The sequence below is a fragment of the Corvus kubaryi genome, unplaced genomic scaffold (genome assembly GCF_017639235.1).
Source record: "Corvus kubaryi isolate FWS band 111438036 unplaced genomic scaffold, C.kubaryi_AGA036_p1.0 130, whole genome shotgun sequence".
Taxonomy (NCBI): Eukaryota; Metazoa; Chordata; class Aves; order Passeriformes; family Corvidae; genus Corvus; species Corvus kubaryi.
Genome location: NW_024580665.1, coordinates 4,504,865 through 4,525,478, shown reverse-complemented (window position 1 = coordinate 4,525,478; position 20,614 = coordinate 4,504,865). Strand labels below are relative to the sequence as shown.

Below are 20,614 nucleotides of genomic sequence, written 5' to 3'. Positions count from 1 at the left end.
CCCATTGGATGTCTGTCTAAATGACCTGCTCTAACCTAAGCAGAAATTATTGAGCTGGAAGTAGAAATCTTTGGCTAAAACTTTGTGATCCATTTTGCATGGCAGGTCAGACTATCTGGTTAGACCTGTCCCCTTCTCTTGTGACCAGGGCCATGATGGGAGAGCTGGAATCTGAGAACTGGCAGCCAAAGAGCAGCAGGACACTCTAAGAGTTTCCCTGGGATCACAGTACCATTAAGTCAGTACTTTAGGAGGGAAAGTATTAGTATTTCCTACCCAGGTTTTTCTCGAGCAGTAATGAAAAATTAAGGAGATATATAATATGACTGATACAGACTGTATGCAGTAAACAAATAATGAAAATAAACCATTGGAATATGCAGTGTGGGAACTCCTGTACCATTATTTATTAATTGTATTCCCACAGCAATATACATCTGCAGCACTCTGTAGTCTAAAGCTCCTTGCTTTCTAAGTGTTAATTAGGGCTCCCAATCAATGCTGAAAAGTGAAGGAAGTGTGTTTGTCCTCCTATGTTTGTAAAGCCTCAGAAGCAAAACCCAAAGAGACTTGCACAAAGTCACAAGTGAATCAATGGCACTGCCAGAAACAGAGCTCAAAACTCCTGGCTTCCAGGTTCTTCCCACAGAGAGAGAAAGATTGGTAACAAATCCCCAAAGAGGTGGGAATGAGCAAGAAAATCACAGTGTGCAGTCTGTCTGTGTGCACTGGTGAGTTAATTAGATTGTGGCCTAATTAAAATACAGCCTTTACATCTTGCCTTTCTTCCTTGATGATGTTGGCAGCAGGTATAGGTTGCCCATAAGTTTAAGCTGCAAGCTAGGAAACACCTAACCTTGAGTGGAACAGCCCTATGATGGGGCTGGAAACCCAGCAATTGCAGTATGGCACCCACTATGCTCATGGAAAGCACCACTGAATATGGATGTCTGCAAGACAGAGGGAGAGAAATGAAAAAGGCTCCTCCTAGTGATCCCTTCCATGGTAAACTTGGTTTTAGAAGCACCAAACACTTGCCATTTCAGATGAAGTTCCCAGGTGTTTGGCACTTCTAGAAAGCAGCTCCTGCACCTTAGCACTTATAACCAACATGAGTCCAATATGCTTTTAATGGCTGGAGTTAAAGACTACTTTTGCAAAAACTGCAAAAACAAGTGGCAATCACATATCTGTATCTCAGGGAAGCTGGAGAAATGAGGGCATTACTTGTGTTATGGTATCTCTCCTCCCTTTCTGCCAGGAACACGGTAGGAATGGAATGGGTGCAATCTACAAAAGGTCATGGAAATGAAACATTAACCAAAGATTTGACCTCCACACACAACACCTCACAAATGGGACAACTCTAGCACAATTTAAAAAGGGGGTTTTGTCTAAAGATCATTTTTAGAGAGCAATGGTCTGGTCAATGAAAAAGCTGGATTTAACTTGCTCAACCTCCAGCAAGTTTTAAGGGTCTGATCAGGAACTCACTGGAAAAACCCAACTGTTGCCATCATTGTGCAGAGGCAGATGTGTCACAAGCACAGGCTGTCACTGCTGGGGAAAAGAGGTGTTCATGTACCAAGGGAAGAGGGCAGCCCTGGTTCTTATGGAAACCTGCAGTTCACGTGAGGACGAACAATTACAAAATAAAATACCAAAGTCTCCCACTACAGAATCAGTTCATGAGTGACCAGAGGAGAAGTGCTAAAACTGATACAAGTGCGCGGAAGGGCTGAGCCACAGAGCCAGAGTGCTCAGGAGATGCCCAAGGCAGCTTCACCCAGCCTGCATGTCCAACATAATTCCCTGCCAAGACACACCCTCTGGATGCAGACAATGCTGGAAAGTGTAAGTATTTTGCAGATGAAAAGGCAAAAAACATCTGTAAGCTCCAAAGGTAAAAGACATTACTCCGGACCCTAATAACTCACAGATGTGTTTTTCCTTATCTTGTCTGCAAACATTTCAAACCAGTGTTGCATTTCCTACTGAACCATGATGCCCACAGAAGGGAACTCAAGTGAGATGATACAGTGCATTGAAAATGAAGTTTCCAAAAGCATTTGAGATAATGGAAGAGAAAAGAAGGGATCAGAAGCAGCAATGAATGAACACAGAGACAGGATTTCACTGTACACTGTGTTCACTGTACATCAGAACTCTGAGCTTCAAAATCACGTGGAAATCCCAGCTTTCCTAGTTGTAACAGGAAATATCTCAGGAGATAGACTGAAGGCTCTGAGGCAATTCACTTTTCAATAAGACAATGCAGTCTGCAGCCAGAGCATCACATTGCAGTCATGCTGCCTGTTACTCAGTGTGAAAAAAGATCAAAGAGCAAGCAAGAACCAATCCAGCAAGGCACAGTGAGAAACTGCAGCCACATCACTGTTCTCTCACAGCTCACCTCTCTGAAAACAAGGAGTGTCTGCACCTACACAGGGAAGCTGGTAATGCCAAGCAGCCCTTTTCCCTGCTTGCTGGAGTGCTCTGCACATGCTTGCTCAGAGCCCCCCACAGTCCAGCCCAACAGCACTGGCTCACTCCAGCACCATGGGGTCAAAAGAGCCAGAACTCCAGAAAGGTCTGGCTGGAAAAAAGAAAAAAAAAAAAAAAGGCAAGGAAGTGCATGTCTTTATGAACTTTGATCAGCTTCCATTCCCTTTTCTCTTCTGCTTTGCTGTCACCTATCATTAAAATTAAATAACATTTGGTCTTGTTGCCATGTTAACCAAGAAACACTGCAGACTCAGAAAGTCAAACTCAGTCCACCCTGCTGGATACTTGCTCCTGGTACACTTGACGGAAAAGCACAGTATAAGAGGGAGAGAACAGGGGACTTACTCCTGGAATTGTAAATGCCTGATTCCTACCCAACTCATAAAAGAAATATTGCAAAGGGATTGGAGACACATTAGATTTATAATTAGGATGATTCTATGCAGGTGTATCAGTAACTGCTGTTAAACAGTGTGAAAAAACCTGATTCACAGATCCACAAAGGAGCTGGGACAGAGAACAGCAGCAGCACAATGTAATGCCCAGCCCTCACACTGTCTTTACAACAGGCAGTCAATATTCCTGCAAAGGTACCTGCTTACGCTTCACATCCATGTTATCTTCCATGCCCATTTCAGTCCTAATCTCAAAAAAGTGCTGTTCATTTCTTCCCAAACATTACCTCCCCGGTTCTGCACAGCCACGAGTTGATCACAGATTTCCTTGCCTTGAGAAGTCAGGATAAGGACACTCCAAAACCCAAAGAAAAATGAAACAGTGCTGGATGCTCCTCAGATCATCAAAAACACACGGCGGCACTGTAGCACGGATATGAAGGTTTCTGCTAGTGGGACAGCAATTTAGGAGGATTTCTGGTTTTCTTCTCTCTTCCTGATGCTTCCTTACAAATCAGGCTCTCTTTCTGCCTGGTTCTCCTGTGCTAGAAGTCTCACTGCAGCTGCAGGGAAAGACAAGCCATTTTGCTTGCATGGCTGCCTCTGCATTTCAGGCTGATTTGTATGAGACACTGCCACCCAGCACAATTTGCATACGTACCAAAATGCGAGACCTGCACAAAATGAAGCAGGAAAACCATTTGTCTCTCCCCTTGGAAAAGGTTAACGGCATGGATTCTTTGCAAATGTTTACTATTAAGTGTTTCCTAAGCCTCTGAGCTATAGAATTTGTACATAAAAGAGGGTTCACCCTCTTCCCCCAGTCCCACAATCCTATTTGCTTCAGATTAACATGAATGACCTCTACTTCACTTGAGCTTATTCATCGCCCACAGAGCAGGGCCTGGTTGTACTGAATTATTTCCCTGCCATCATGAAATGCTATTCAGTTGCATAGGAGGGGACAAGGCTGCAAATGCAGGTGTTAGCTTTCTTGAACATTAACTGTTCAACACCCAGACAAGACTCCTATTTAAACCTTACTCAGATCAGAAAGGCTGCAAAAAAACATGACATAAGAACGAGGTACCTGGACCTAACACACCAGAACACTAGGCCCAAACATGTGATAAAGAAAACAGAGGTGAACTACAGCCCGGTAATTACATGTGATCACACATGGCAGGGGACAAAGCAGCCCTGCCATGAAACCCTTCATCTCAGCTCCTCCTGCTGCTCCCTCCCTCTCTGTCCTCAGCTGTGTCAGTCACCCAACGTGCCCCACACTTGCTGTCTTAAGAGTGCATCAGAGGCTCTGGGGTGGGTGCTCTTTGAAATGGCTTAATTTAAATTGACATATGAAGTGTCACCTCCAAATTAAGCCAGGCTGAAGAAAACCCTTCAGGATCTTTCTGTCCCTTCTCTCTTTCTTTCTTCCTTCCCCTCCCACATTACTTTAAAGAGAGCTTGCACATCATTCACCATTCTGGTCACCAATAGGAAACAACTCCTACCTGAAAGGTGTCTTCAGGTGCAGACTCTAAGGGCAGGGAGGATACACCCTCATTTCCCCAGTCCTCCAAGAATAACAGCCCAGACTGAAGTCCCTCCACAAGTCAGATCTCCTGTGTCAGACACAAACCCAAATTATTCTGGCACATAAACACAGATCTGTGCTGAAAGGATGCCCATTGGGCAATTAAAATCTGGTTTGGTCCTTTATTCTCCAGGCAGGCTGCCTGATTGACTGGACCCTTTTACTTGGGAAAACAAATATTAGGCCCAATCTTCACCTGGCAGAAAGTCAAATGGTGCCATCAATTCTTCTGTTACCCTGACTGAAATTTTGACCTATGGTTTGCAACTACATTGAAGCTCTTACTTTCTACTGCAGCTCCCATACTTTCAAATGGCACAATAACTCCACTCACTAATTTTTGCAGACCAGGGACAGATTTTCTCAGATCTCACTGCATCAGGCTCACACTGGTTACCCTGAGGTGACCACTGTGACCCTGACCACCTGGGCTGCCTGGCAAAACTTACTCTGATATGGACTTTGTTGTATTGGGTTTGGGAGCTTTTGCTGTGATTTGCAAATAATCAGAGAGTTCAGACACAACAAGTAACTACTGTATTTAAATGTTCCATTTGTTACTACAAAACAGGATCCTCCCTGAAGAAGCAGAGACTGAAAGTTAAAGGAGAGCAGACAAGTGTAAAGGACTGATGGCAATAACTGTCCTGATCTCACAGAGCAAGGGAATCAAACTATTTAAATACTTTCAGCACCTGGACTGTCCCAGCAAAAATTCCATCCTTTAACTTGCCAAACAATTACACACCATTCCTTACTCTGCACAGACAAGAATTTGTTTTTGCATTCACTGAATGGTGGTTGGGGTTTCGGTTTAAAGAACAAAACCATGTATTTACTGAAAATCACATGTGACTCTTGTGGTGAGCAAAGCCATTTAAAACAGTCCAGAACCTGGGGGAACCAGCCAGGACACAGAGGGTGTTGTGTGGGCCCCTCTTCAGCACACACACACTGATCTTCAGTACGTGTGTATTGTAAAAAAAAGCCAGAGACTGACGAAGACTGGTAAGATAATCAGAATAAGGCACATTCCTCTCAGGGAGACCAGAGTAGCCAGCTTTTTTTAGCTTAACCAAACAGAGGCTGAGAAGGGTCATCACTGCAATCCAGAAATAACTCAAAGGCAAACACCAAGGAAGAAAAATAGCTAGTCAAGATCAGTGACTAGAAATAACCAAAGAAGAATAAAAAGGCCATGAGTGAATTTGAACTGGAAATTATAATGTTTCTATGACCAGAAGGATGAGGCAGAAGCTACTTTTCAATAGAAATAATGGGGGAAAGAGACATTTAACCATCTTCAGGATTTACAAAGAAGACTCTAGGACATGATACTTGCTGTCAGTAGAACTGAATCTGGCACCCTTGAGCTTCATCACTCCAGTGTGTGCTCAGCTCAAATCCAAAGAAGAAAAAAAAAATAGAGGAAAATGTCAACATTCACATCTATTGTCAAAAATCTCTCATTAAAACTAGGCCACAAATACAGCAAGCTGTGCAAGGAGGAATGCCCAGAGGAGAAAAATGACATCTTGCTGAATTCAGGCTCCCTCATCATTCATGCCTCTCCATCACAGACACTTGCCCCATGCTTGCTCTCCAGCATGAATTGCCAGTTGGGATTTTCCTGTAGTGTATCTACAAGGAAGCATCAGGAAGCTCTGTAAATGCTGTCGGAATAACTACCCAAAAGTACTCTCCTGCAGTGAAATAACTGTTAGAGAGGAAAAGGTGAAGGATTATATGCTGGATTGTATGATGGTTTATGCAGACATTCTCATTAAAGAAATGGTAATCTCTGCCTGAGATTTCTTCTCCTCTGAAAGCCTGGCAGTGCCACTCAATGACTGTTTATCATGACCAAAACACTAGTGAACTAACTCATCCTTGTCTCCTTGCAGGCATGGAGATTGTGATGATCTCCTTACTTGCCTCATGAGGTAGAAATATAAAAGGAAAATGAAAGGAGAGAAGGAAATGAAGAAAATGGATAAAACATGTGGGGAGAGACACAGCTGAAAGGAATTCACTGTTCAAAGCATGCTGGTCAGCAATGGAATGGGTCCTCTGAAGGCATCTGTAGCTCATTCTTACTACTACCACACTAAAAAGGAATTAATCAATGTATTAGTTTCCAAGCACTCTCTGAGGGATCACTGCACCATTCTGCACAGACAAGGACACCTGCCCCTGTCCCACACCACTTACAACCCCTGTTACTGACAGCACACCATGAAAGGAGGTGAAAGGACAGAGAGCTGAAGAAATGGAGAGCACAGAAACTAAGCCTCAGTTCCTCAGCCCGATGCCAGGTAAGCCAACACATCTGCTTCCCAGTGGAGAGGGGGTTCAAGGAAGTATCAAAGGAAAATCCACATGGTGGTTACCTCACATTTGGTGAGTTTTTCAGAGGCACAGTGACATGACCAGAGAATCAGCAAGTGGATCTCTTGGGACTGACAGAGCAATGGCAAACATCTTGACCCAGTCATAGGTGAGACTGCTTAGGAGATGCTGCCCTAAAGACCAAATTCTCACTTGAGGGAGGCAGTTTTCACAGGGCAGAAGCCAAAAGCCTGTCCAAAAATATGATCAACATCTATTTTAGTTTAATCACAGGAGCAAACTCAATTAACATGGCTGGTACAGTAGAAAGTTGTGCAAAATAACTTACTGGATTTCTTTCTTCTTTCCCACAGAAAAAAAAGTTGTTTGTGCATCCCATCGGAATGCCTTTGATCTCAACACTGATCTAAGCAACAAAACAAGAAGAAATCAAAGAAAAAAATGAAAAAAGCTCTCTGGAAGAAAGCACCTATCTTCTCTCCACACACTGCTTGGCCTCTGCCTCCCCAGACACAAGCAGGTGACTCCTGAGAGCTGGCAAGGTGCAATGTAGAGAACGGCCCCACACACCCCAAGGGCCTTGGGCACTTTTGGAAGGCTCTACCAGATCCTCCATTCTGCTCTGGTTTTGCTATATATGTTAATAAGTGATCAAGGTTTATTGTGCTGTAGTTACATTTTACAGCCACACACAGTGCTCCTCTTAACAGCACTCTCCCTCTTTAAATTCCCAGAAGTAGGGAAGCACAGTCCATGCAGTTTAAGGATCTTCTGCATTTTGAATTTGGAAGCCATCGTCGTTGCTAGATTAACTGAACTGGCTGAGACTATCTACAAAAACACAGTTATCAGCCCTCCACAGGCTTGCAGAAGGTCAGGGCTGCCAGGCGAGAAGCCTAAAATTCAAGAAAGGCTGTCTGTGTATTAGATCTTCATTTAGGCATGGTTTGGGAATTTCATCACTTCCTGGAGGTTAGGCATGCAAGTCCTCTCCCTGAAGTAACAGGAGCTATTCATGAGCTTGGAAGTTAAACACACATTAAACATCTCCTGACTTGTGGCCAGGATCATAACATCTGTGGAGCAGAGTCTGATACTGCCTTGTGCAAGCCCTTTCTTTACACGATGGGCTTATCTGCTTGGGGATTTCAGAACCACTGTATAATAATTATTCAGTTTCAATTACATCAGTTGAGATCAGATTAGCCTTATTTTGGCTTTTCCAGGAAAAACCTGAAAGCATCGACAGACGCATATTGCCTCTTCTGATGTCAGCAAAAATGTTGCTATTGATTTCAGGAAAACTGGGATTTCATTGCAACATTTAGTGCTCTGAGTGTCACTAAGTAAAAATGGGACTGCCCCAGATTTCCCTACAGTTGTTTAACAAGAGAGCTATCAGTTCTAAAGACAAAAGCAGAACTGTAAACAGTGCTACTTGCAGTGATGATGATAATTGGAGGGAAAAAAAAGGAGAATTAATATTTCTCTGTGGCACTGGTTGTTCCCAGTAAATGCTAGAAATTGCAACAGTGTTCAGTGACAGACACAGCTTATTCTTCACGGAAGTCTTTCTCACAATCTCAATTTTTTACCTCTACAGCCTTTAATTTACAAAATTTCTGTCTGGGTTTGCACTGGCCCTCTGCAATCTGGAAGCTGTTCAGGTGGTCACAGTGCAGCAGAACACTTAATCTGAGGCCTGGGAAAGGTCCTTGGTCTGTCAAAACCTGCTGCTTCAGAGAGCCCAGCAAAGTTCCTCCACAGCAGGGCTGCCATACCTGGCTGGTGCAGGAGCAAGCACCAAGTCCAAGAAACAGGCAAGGAGTGCATGATTCTTTTGGCAAGAACACTCCTGTTGAGAGGAATGGCAAGTTCATCTGTATTCACTCCCAGTGAGGGGCTGTACAGCCACTCCTCCTGCTGTGCATCACACACCCAGGATCAGACCACAGGCAAGGGACAAACTGGATCATTAAGTCACAGAAACTCAGTCAACCTGTCCACTTTTGGTCTCAGGAGAACATTCAGTTCAGAGAGTTTCCTCAGCCCCCCTGAAGCTCTGTTTATGATTGATTAATCTAGACATACAGCAATGATAACTTGATAAATCTTGGTGTGCAGAAGGTGATTTTTAAAGCATCATTATGTGCATTAGAAAGCTTTAACATTCATGACACTATAATTATAATCAAGCCTTATCTGACATTACCTAGCATTGGGGAAGAGTGTGGTGGGGGATAGTTTGCTTTAATTCCCAATCTAATTAAGATTCTCTTTTGTTCCAGCAGCCAAAGCCATCTTCCATTTTAAAAGCATAGCAATGCCTACCCACAGTTATGAAATAAGTAATTTCATTTAAAAGCAACTGCTACATACAAGAAACTCCCGCACCCTGCATGTCCTGGTGGAAAAACATGAATGACACATCTTTATCACAGAGCTGGCCAATTATGGCTACCTGTAGCCCAGTACTGCTGTAAAATAAAAATTTATAAGGATGGAAAGCTCACAGCTTTTTGGGGCAAAACCACAGCTGTATTTCAGCCCTCACAAGACTTACTGTGTGCAGCACAGACTTGAAAGTAAATTTTTGGGGTGAGGCTAGGGGAGGATGCTTGGTTCTCTGCACAGTTGCCAGGTTCAGTTACAAAGCTATTACTCTCAGTGTGAGAATTACAAGGCGAAACACCACATCTTGAATAATTCAGGAAGTCAGCTTGAAGGACGGTAGCAATTCCTTCTCACTTTAAATCCTGTCTCCCTCTTCCCCATGCTGATCTCCCGGGACTCCACTAAACATAAAGCAGCAGGTAAAAAATGAACAAGCAATTCCCACAGACAGATGCATAAAGCCCCACCCTCCCTTCTCCCCCACGTGCCCATCAGAAAGGACTCTCCCATGTCTCTTCTTTCTGCTGACTTGGGAGTGAGAAAGGGAAAGCATAAGATTATTGATCTGATTTCCAAATTCAAAAGTGCAGAGCCTCCCCAGGCTCTAAGAGAGGAAATCCCTGCTAAGGTGTTGTCAATAGTGTCCTCTGCCTGGCAATACTTCTCACAGCTGACAGAACTTTCAAGGTGCCCAACATCAAAGCTATGGGGTGAAGTCACAAAGTCTGGGTTTATAAATCCCAGTTTAACACATGCCCACTGCAATTTATGAACATGGTACATTAATGGCTGGGCTCAGCATCACTAAATCAGTCCCTCCTGCTACAAGTCAGTTGGATAAATCAGACCATTTCATTTAGGGTGATTTGTATTGCAGATAAATCAACACTCATCTGTGAGTGATTTGTTAACACATTGCAAGATCTTCTAATCACTTTCTGGTTTTCCATCAATCAAAACTTTCGGGAATTACATCACTAAATCCCAGACTAGAGGGGCCAGGGCCATGAATCAAGTCTTGAAGTCAGAACCAAGCAGGCTTACAGTGTGGAGTGATGGTTTGGTTAGGCTGGGCAAATGGGCTCAGTGCCCTGCTCTGGGACTCCCTGCACAAACTGGAACCCAAACTTCGCATGAGATCCACTCTCCTGTCTTGTTCCATGATTTCTCAGTCCCATGCTTCCATGCACAAAAGTGCAATGAGAGCAAGTTCCCCTGAGGGTTGGATCATGAGGAGAAATATCTTCAGAAGAACACAGGGTGTTAAACACTACTCGTGCCTATGCTGCAAGGCAGTCAGGGATCCTGGCCACCACAGAGAGCCACAAGAAGCAGCTGAGGTCTCCTTCAAGGTGACATTTGATTCAATTCTATTCTACTCTATTCTAAAGAGCTCCTAGAAAGAGAATCAGAAAACCATTCAGCCTTTGATGTATTGGTACCATTTTGGAGGACTGTGCAGCAAAGGGGCTGAACAGAGCCAGCACACAGGTACACACCACAGCTACTCCAGCATCTTTACTGGACCATTCCCATACCTCCAGAATGGGAACCTCAAGGGCAAGGAGACTCCAAGGACAACTTTCCTCCTGCATCTCAGGATGAATGACTTCAGGTCCTGGCTCCACCTTGGTCAGCCTGTTCCCCATGTCATTCTCCATGCCTGTTTGCTCAACTGTGAATGGGAAATTAGGAAAGTGGCCTCATTTAAGAAGCACTTTGAGATAAGTTGATGACAAATGCTCTAGAGGAGTGATTTGCCCTTCAGGCATGACTTCTGATCTCAGTGGTTGTTCAGTCTTCCAGCATCTACAGATGGCTTAAGATTCAGATCTAAAGCACTTCAACTGTCTCTGTATTACATCTCACAGACTTGATAAATTCTCTATTTCCTCCTCCCATAAACCAAGATGATTGATTTCTTGTGCAAAGCTGATAACTTCTCCATCACAAAAGCATTCCAAGTTAGTCAGAATCCAAAATACAAGACCCAGGTGTGCCTCACTAGGTTTCCACCTACAAAAAAAAAAAACAAAAAACCAAAAAAACCAAAACCAACTTTTCTCAACAGTTAGGCCTTGGCAGCTGCTGCTTTTCACAGGAAAAATTCCTGTCCTGTTTGACCAACATTCTGTTTCAGCTTTCCTGTGGGAGTGTGGCGCTGAGAAAGCAATACTGGAGTAATATGCAGTTCAGCAGACATGGAGTTGACTAGCATTGTCCATGAATCACTGTCTGACCTGTGCATCCATTTATTTCAGCAGCATTTGAATTGATCTGAAGGAGATACTTTCTGAAATGCTGTTACACTGATGCAAATAGTTCTTATAAAAATTCCTATGCACAGCAACACACTCAGTGATGTTCAGGAGCAAAGTCCTGTCTGTACTAGATGGACAAGCTGCATCAGAAAACTAGGACTGACTCTGAAAGGCATTTGGATGGGTTTGTTTTCTCTTTAGCTTAAGCACACATGGGAGAGGTTTGTGCTAGCAGGAGATGTCAGAGGGAATGCTCCAGAGAAGGGAATGCTCCGGCCACCACAGAGCAGGCAACAACAGGCCTTTCCCAGGGCTGGACACATCTGCATCCTGCAGCCGAGTGGGATGCATCCCTCCATGCCAGACAGACCCAGAGCTCATGGCACACCCTGGGCAGTGACAAGGGCACAACCACCCCTTCTACTGCCCCCACAAAAGCATCCCTATTCTCTTCCTCACCCTGCCCAGACTGGGAGAAATACAACTGCCACTCAACAGTGCTCTGACTGTTGTACAATTTGTACAAACACACAAATACACATTTATATATACATATATGTGTACATTGTGTTCATACGCACACGTACAGAGAGAGAGAGAGACATTCTGGACATAATAGTATAAACTGAAAGAACTCACAGTCAAGTACTTTAGTCAGAGACTTCTCCAAATCCAGAGTGTCTGGTTGTCCCTTCCCTTACTCCCAAATCCTCAGACTCTGTAGTCTGGAACAACCCTCTTCAATTCCATAATTATTTTAAAAAATTGGCAATCTAGTTGGATTTTGCCACTTTCAGAATAGTTTTACAATCCAGAGATGCTTGCTGAGGACAAAGGAGAGCTGGAGTGCCATTTTAAATACAGTTGATTAGGTAACTTGTGCTTTTTAAGCGGACTGCATGACTATCAGCACATGAAACACCTCAATACTGATGAACTCTGGTGAGACTTGTGCCTTGCATTAACTGCACGAGCTGCAAGCCCAGAACCAGTGTGCTTTGGCTCCTGGCTACAGGGCAGATTCAAAACCTTACCAAGTGCTAGCACAAAGTTATAGCACCTTATTTGTGTAGTCTCTCTCCCACACTGAGGACTTGAGATCTACCCTTCAAATATTTACACACACACTTCACACACCAGACTAGACACTGTGGAAGCAGAGCTGCAGATATGCATAATACACCTTTTTTTCCCTATGATATTGTTATGAAGTAGGAGGTGAGATTATTCACATATTAGGCCTTCAGTCTCCAGGGAACTGTCTGTGATTTCTAAATTTATACTTTCAGTGTTGTCACAGAAGACACTGTAAGAGATTTTGATCTTGAATACTGATGCAAATTAAAAAAAAATTCTGGCATTTCCACCTCATAAGCTCAGGAAAACACAGGCTCTCAGATTTTTCCTCACCTCTTTCTTAAAACAAAAGGACAGAGTAAAGCAGCAGGAGGCCATCACACAAATGGCAATCATAAATTGATCAGGCTGTCAAACAACTGTTTGATAGCAGAAAATAGATTAATGAGCATTCATTATTGACTGGTCAAGTAACCTGGCAACACTTCAAAAACTGACAACAGCAGGACCCTCTAATCACTTCCAAGCAGGACAGGACCTTTCCTGTGCCACTTGGCAGCACAGCTCTGGCCTTTTGCTCTTCACCATGTGAGGGAGATTAAACAGGACTTAGGTACAATACTGGCTGCTAAGCAGAATATCCCAAAATTTGAATTCCCAATCACATAAGCATGAAGACAAATGTGCAAATCTAGATTAAGAGATGCATAAGTACATATTTTCAACAACCTATCATAGGTTGCTGCCTAATACTAATAATAAACTTTTGAAGATGAGCAAGGAAGAAGTGGTAAGAAAATGTAAGGGTTCATATGGTGGACATTTATGTCCCTGCATTGTCAGTGCCACTGTGGCCAACAGAACTGTTCACGTTGGCTCAATCTTATTATAAGGAAAAAGTCTGTAGGCTGGGCACACTCTGAGAATACTCCTGCTTTCCAGTGCAGGGCCCAGGTCCCTTGCATGAGTCTGGGCTCTGAACTACCCTAATTGTACATGTAGCCTGCACTGTTGTGCTGTACATACATACTACATTGTACATACATATACTACATACTGTATGTATGTAGCATACATGCAGATTACCCTTTTGTATCTGCCCAGTTCAGATAGGATGCAAACACATTCCACATTCATCAACCCACATGCTCATGGCTCACTTCTGGTCAAAACAACCCAGCTCCAAGGACCTTCCAGCCACAGAGAAGAGGATATTTATTCTATCAATTTTCTGAAGAAGTTCAAGAACACTTTACAAAGGGCAATGAAAGGGGTGGAAAGCACCTATGTCAGCAGTTGGCTCAAGACATATGGATTTGATGGATTGAATGCTGCCAGCATTGGGATTGTGTTGCTCTTGTGCAGCAGATGAACTGCAACCTTGCCTACAATGGGTACTGGTGATTGTGTTAAGAATATTCTATGACAACAAATGAAAAGTAGGTGGCTTTTTGGTTTGCTTGAGAGACTGCTTCAATCAGGTAAAAATAAACAAAGACTCCTCTTCTATGCACAGTGACACCACAGACTCACCTGAATGCACCACAAGTGTTACGTGTCCAACTCCTTAGGTACAAAACAGGGAAAAAAAGAGTGTGAAAAGATTAATATGGTCCTACATAAACCTCTCTGTCCTCTTCCCAGTGCTGCTGCTCCTCTTCAGTTCCTGAAGGAACTGAAACACACAGCAGAAGCAGTTGGCACTAATATTTACAGAAATTTATAGAAACCCTGCTTTGCCTTCATGGGGATCCACCTCTTCTCCCCTGCCCCGTGTTTCCCTGTTTCATGATTCAGCAAGACCTGTGAGGGAGAACAGCACTAGGGGTGCCTGTTCCACCCAGTAAGAAGTTCCCTCTGCTTCCATTTCTCAGGCCACTTTTGTCTCGGTGAGATGTCCCATGAACTGTCCTCCAGTCCCAATGTCAAATGATTATAAAGGGATGCAGGGCACTTCTGCCCCTTTGTGCCATTTAAAGACTGACCTTGTGGGTCACATTTGCTCAGTAATTTTACAGACTTGATCTGAAATATGGCTCAATATTTAATGTCTCTTAATATTAAAGAGATTGATGGTAGCAGAGGGAAATTAACAGTGCAGAACATGCAAGTCTGATCCAACAGCAGCAAGTGCCTATTCCGAAAGAGCTGAGATGCTGGTGCACAGAAGGAACCAGCATTTAGCTGAGTGTCCTCAGTAACCAACGAGTTCACTGCCTTTGTCAGCCAACTCTAAAATAAACTTGATCATTAGTATTGCTGTGGGGCCTGCAAGACCCACCTTCCAAGGCCAGGACTGAGGACCAAATGAGGACAAGCAGCCTTCCCCAGAGAGCATGAAGGAACATGTGGGTACAGCTAAGGATGCATAAAGAAATAACAGGAGGATTTGGGTCAAACATGGGAACAGTGCTGCCCACTGTCAAAAGAAGCTAAAGAATACTCTAATAAATGCTGCTGTGAAAGACAGAGTTTTGAAGCAGATTAAGAAGGAAGAAAATAAAGTTCTGCTGGGGATCTTGGAAGAACAACTTCCCCCACGAGAGTCAAAGTCCAACGGTCAGCAGTCAAAGACGCCCCCACAGACTAAACAGCTTTTAATGTTAGTTCAAGTGAGAGAATGGGAGTGAAATGGCTCCTTACTCTTTCCCAGATGCCACCACCTTCCAAGTGGATGAGCTACCGCCTAGTGTTGGGCAGGGTGGCTGGAAGCAGCTTCAGGAGAGTGCACAGGTAGGAATCAGGGAAAGGAAGATGAGCAGTTTGTGCCTGACAGGAGGGAAAAGGTGAAGGACAGTGGAGAAATCTTCAGAGAGGAGGAAATGCAGCCATCAGTCTAGAGAGGTGACGTCTGCAGTACCAAGACAAGTGAGGTAAAATGAGATTTGACAACTTTCATTGCTCTCTGGGAAGGATGATACAGAGAGCTGAGAGAGAAGATAGAGGGGACCTGGATGGGACAACTTTACCTGTACCTCACCTTAAAAAAAAACCACAACAAACCAAAGCAGCAGCAGCCTCTCCATATACTCTAGATGCACTTGAGATAAACATCAAAGTAAAAAAAATCTGAAGATAATCCAACCACAGATCGTCATTTAGTCTAAGACAATATCAATGATTCAGGTAACTCCAAAGCTCTATCTTCACTGAGATAAAGCACCATTATTAGCAAAGAAAATTAAAGCCATTTACTTTGAGGTCAGTGAGATCAGAGCATGTGAGGAAACTGAGCTCTGCTATCTCCTTTTAATACCACGTGTTTTCCTAAACTAATAAATCTTCATGCCTCAAATCACTGTTTTTTTGTAAAGGGGGCAAACCCTCTCTTCATCAGCTCAGTACTTCCTCCCTGCACCTTTCTTACCAGCAGCACATTTTTTCCTAAACTTTTGAAAGTAGAGGTAAAAATACCACTACCAAAAAGAAAAAACAACCAAACAAACTTAAACAGAAAATCCCAGCTGCCATAATGAATCACTCCCAAAGAGAAGATGTTCTGCAAAGCTGATATTTCACAGTGTTATGAAGTTCTGTCTGGGACCAATTTGAAAATAATTTTCCACCAAAGATCCAAAAAATGCCCCAGGACAACCTTTAGCCCAGCTTATCATTTGAGGTCCCAATGGCTTTCACACACACAGTAACCTCTTTCCCTCCCACCACCCTTCTGCTTCTGGCTTCAGATTTCCACAGAGAAGAAATTTAAAAACCCAACCCCACAAGCCATTTTATTTATTAATGGGAAAAATTCTCTCAGTTCCTTCACTGCTTTTCCCATAGCTACTAGATAATGTTCAGACACCCTTCTGCTTGTGTTATCTATGTACAGCTAAATTACATTTAATTCAATTATGAGTGAAAGCCACAGGAAGCCAATATGACAACTCCACTAGATAATCTTCCACTTCTCTGCCACCATTTCATCCATAAGGTCCTTTTTTCATTTTACTTCAGGATTCCTGGCTGCCTCAAAGTCTGATTTGTTTATTTTAAGACAAAAGCAATAATGTGTCTTTTTAGTCATGGCAGAGATTTTTAATGTAAGTAGAGATAAACGAAGTTTTTAGACACTATCTTTCTTAAATAGTCGAACAATTCCTTTTTAAACTGTAAAATTAGAAAAAGTAAACGGCTAATTTTCATCACCAGGAGGGACATTCATCTTGCTGAGTGCTTCTAACAGACATGCATGCACAAAAATCCCTGTGCATTGCACAAAATATAAATAACTAAAATAAAATAAAGCTATATAATTGTATGGCATTTTAATGAGATTTTATAATTATATTGCATTTTAATGGGATTTGGACAATTAACTCCCCTCAGCTCTTTGCAAATCTCTGCCTTAGGCAATGACCTTGTGCCAATGTCCACCCCAAACCAATGTATAAAACAAATTCCAGGGTGACTTAAGTCTCTGCTGAGGTACAGTCATCTCCAAAATGAAAGCAGCCACTGTGGCCAGAGCCCATAGCAGGAGTGCTCTGTTTAGCCATAAGCCAGTGGGGGATTTCACCACACGAGATGTTACACTGAGAGCCTGGGACAAGGAGTGCATCCCCTCTGTTTTCCTCTGCTCCACAGGCCGGCAAGGCTGACTGACAGAGAGGAGCATCATTTCATCAGACACTAATCCACGACTCCAGTGAATATGGAGGGGGATGTTGTCTCTGGAATCTCCCTGGTGAATATTAACCTGTGCCAACCTGTCTCTCTTTTAACAGGTGGGAAGGAAGGACAAGTTCACAGATGCAAACTTATGGGTCAGGAAATCTAAGTTCTCCCTGGGAACTACATTTCTAAATAAAACCCATCCTTTCAGTGCAGTGCTATTTATAAGAGCTGCAAGTTCATACTGCTCATTCCCCATTGAGTTTAGCCTTTCTCTAATATTCATTATCTCACTCTTGACTTCTTGCTGTCTGCATATCCATTGTCACCTCTCATTTAGGAGTGACTCATTCTTAAAAGGATTTAGTCAGCTGTGAACAGCCAAGCTGAGTACTGTGCATGGCATAGCCAGGGAAAGAGAAACTCTAGAAATGTCTGGACAGATCTATTCAGATAACCTCCTCTGCAGACAGAGCAAGTAGGCAGCCCAAAATAACCCACCTTGAGTCTTTGGGAATTTTACTCCAGAATTTAGGGTCAAATTATTGCTGCTGTCATGCAGCCTTTAGATGGGTAAAGATAAAGGAGCCTTCGCCTCCACTCCACTGCTGCCCACCACACCCCTCCAAAGCAGCAGCTATTTATCTCACTGTTCCCTACATGCAAGAAGCAAACCAGAACATTTCACCATCTGTCCAGCAGCCATGTTCAAGAGCACAGATTTGACCCACTATCCCATTCTTCTACATGCCATAAAAGCCTTCCCTGAGGAGGTGACTGCCTTTGCCCCTTGCCGGGAGCTCTTTGGGCAGGGCTGCCTTCTAGTGGGACTCATCTGAACACATGGCTCTGTTAAATCTCATCCCCAGTTCACAGCACCTTCTCTCCTGATGAACTGGCTGGGTTGGTGGCTCACAGGTCCACAGGGGAACTGGGTGGGTGGCTTGCAGCTCCGCTCAGGAAGCCGCTTATGAAACAGGAGGTCAGGAGAAGTGAGCAGCTGCTGTTGGGGCTTGAGGGAAGGGCACCCTGTGCAACCCTTACATCTGTGGGAAATGACAAGGCAGCCTCAGAGTCCAAGATAGCTGGGTACTGTACTGTACTTACTTGGAAAAGGAAAAGTAAGCCCTATATTAAATAAGAATTTACTTTCAGGTTTAACAGTGTGGCTGAAGATCAACAGAGGTGTCCAAAACGCTGTGCTAGCAAAATGCATCCAGCTTCCCCTTCAAATGAGCCTAATAAACTGGGAAAACCCTGTCAGTCTGAATATACTGTAAATTAGTGAGGCGCACATTTAGTCCCTGACAAGGCTGATTTCCATGGTGCAGTCATGTGCAGTTCAACCAAAGAGGATGACAAGTTACCACAACACCTCACCTCTCTGGCAAAAGTGCCCCTGCATTGTCTGCTCCTGCTTTTGGGGTTTTGTTCAAAAGGACAAAGTAAGTCCACTCCTTTTCTTCATCACCCACACCTCCTGAGCCTGCATGGGCTGGCCATGCACACAACTCAGCTCTGTCACAATAGAACAGCTTTCTGCAGCCATGGCCATTACAAGGTCAGTGCTCCCTGGGACTCTTCTGCCAGTTCCTGGGGCAGAAAAGTCAACTCTGCCTTTCGAATTCCAATCTGCAAAACAAACCCATTCTAGAAAAAAAAACCCTGCAGAGAGATAAAGGACTGAAAACAACAAATATTCATCCTGTTCTTTTGCCCTTCTTACTAGAAAAGGACAAAAGTCAGAACTGGTTTTGATCAAGGCCCTGTTGCTGAAAGTGGTACATTTGAGGGAAGGAAAAGGCAGGCAGATAAATGGTTCTAATTCTGGCATATCCTGCTTACAAATGCACCACACAGTAGATCATCTCAAACCAAAGCAGACGCAGAACTGGTATCACAAGAGCAATGCTGAATCCAGAGCCTGGTTGCAGTACCTTCACCAGAACAAAACATGGCACACAGATGTCGACGCCAGTACCTTACATGGGTTGTGCTCATGTTCCTTTTACCTTCCCCCTGCTTATCTTTCCTGATAAATTATATTCCTTGCCAAAAAAACCCAGCCTGCTGAAACCAGAAAATTGGAATGTTTGCTGAAACCAGATTGTAAGACAATCAGAGAGTAAGTGTTGCATCTGCAAAAATGAGCATTTCCCTGCAGAACTAATTCCAGAAGCCATTTTCACCCAATTAACAGGGTGAAACAAACTGTTGCTAGGCCAAAGGAATCTGCTTAGCCAATCTATTTGGACCTTGTTTCCACAGCTTTCAATACGAGAAGCTGGCAACGTGAGTTCTTTTTCCTGAAAACAGTAGGATCAAACAAGAAGTAGCCTCTCATGGATCAAAACTACACATGATGGCAACTGTTACTATCCAGATTACACAGAACTGGACAGATAAAGTCAAGCAGATCATGAAACCAAACTTGCTTTTAAAAAGAATGGGTTTTGTTGAATGCAATCCTGTTCAGATGACAAATCTTTAAGAATTTGTCACAAGGTATAGCTCCATCACACTTTCAAAAAAAAAAAAAATTGAGGAAAATCACTCTACAGAAACAGGAAAAACAAACAAAAAAAAAGAGAATGGAGAAGTCATTTCTTTAATAAGAGTTCCCCAAGAGCTGTTCAGCTTGCTCACTTGCTCCAGTCACAGCTTAGTATGTGACAGGCAAATCTTGTTGATAGCGATGGACAGAACCTAGATCAACCATTCTTGCTCTTCCTATTGAAAGTAAATTTACTTTCCACATCATAAGTGTACTAAATTTAAAAACACTGGCCAGGAAGCTCAGCAGGGAGCCCCCATTCCTGCTAGTGCTTTTCCTGCTGCAATTTGTAAAGGCCTAGGAGAGCCCCAAAAGAGATGACAAGTCTCTTCTCACTAACCTATGCATTATAAGGAAATGCTTAACACTCCGGGGTGTATGGGGTGTAGATCATATCACAAAATGTAGCAAGACCTTGCAAGAGGAGTGTTGTGACAACATGGTGGTTGCCTTACCCCAGCATTAAGAAACAGAAATTCATTTGCACTGATCTCTTGCAAAGTTTGAACATTTAGTTGAATATCTCTTTTCCACCAAGCAATCCAGTTGCATCTTGAACTCTTCCCACATCTTGCAACAGTGAAAAAACACCCCTAAGCAGCAGGGATTTTTGCTCCTAGAGAAACTCTTCACCCAACTTTTACACCCCTCTACCCTGTAATGATACAGAAAGAGTCTGAAAAATAAGCCTTGTAATTAGCAACCCAGTCAAATTAGATTCACATTGTTTCTCCTTCAGCTCAACTATGCCTGCAATGCTCCCTTTAGCTCTGGTTAACCACTGTTTGTCAGTCTGGTCCAGCGCTCAGGTGAAATCCCAGCAGCCTCTTCCCTGGTGGTGACACTGGCCTGGATGCTCCGCTTCCCC

General features: G+C 43.4%; 1 protein-coding gene across 3 annotated transcripts in view; it reads right to left on the bottom strand.

Moving 5' to 3' along the window:
* The window catches only part of LOC121665181 (serine/threonine-protein kinase PAK 3), a 132,184-nt gene that overhangs the window by 88,207 nt on the left and 23,363 nt on the right, over positions 1 to 20,614 (bottom strand). The window contains exon 2 of one of the 3 annotated variants that reach the window (XM_042029177.1): positions 4,415 to 4,525. The exons of the other annotated variants lie outside the window; for them this stretch is intronic. The gene's annotated coding sequence lies outside the window, so the exon portion shown is untranslated. The remainder of the gene's footprint in view (positions 1 to 4,414; positions 4,526 to 20,614) is intronic. 3 annotated transcript variants of the gene reach the window in all.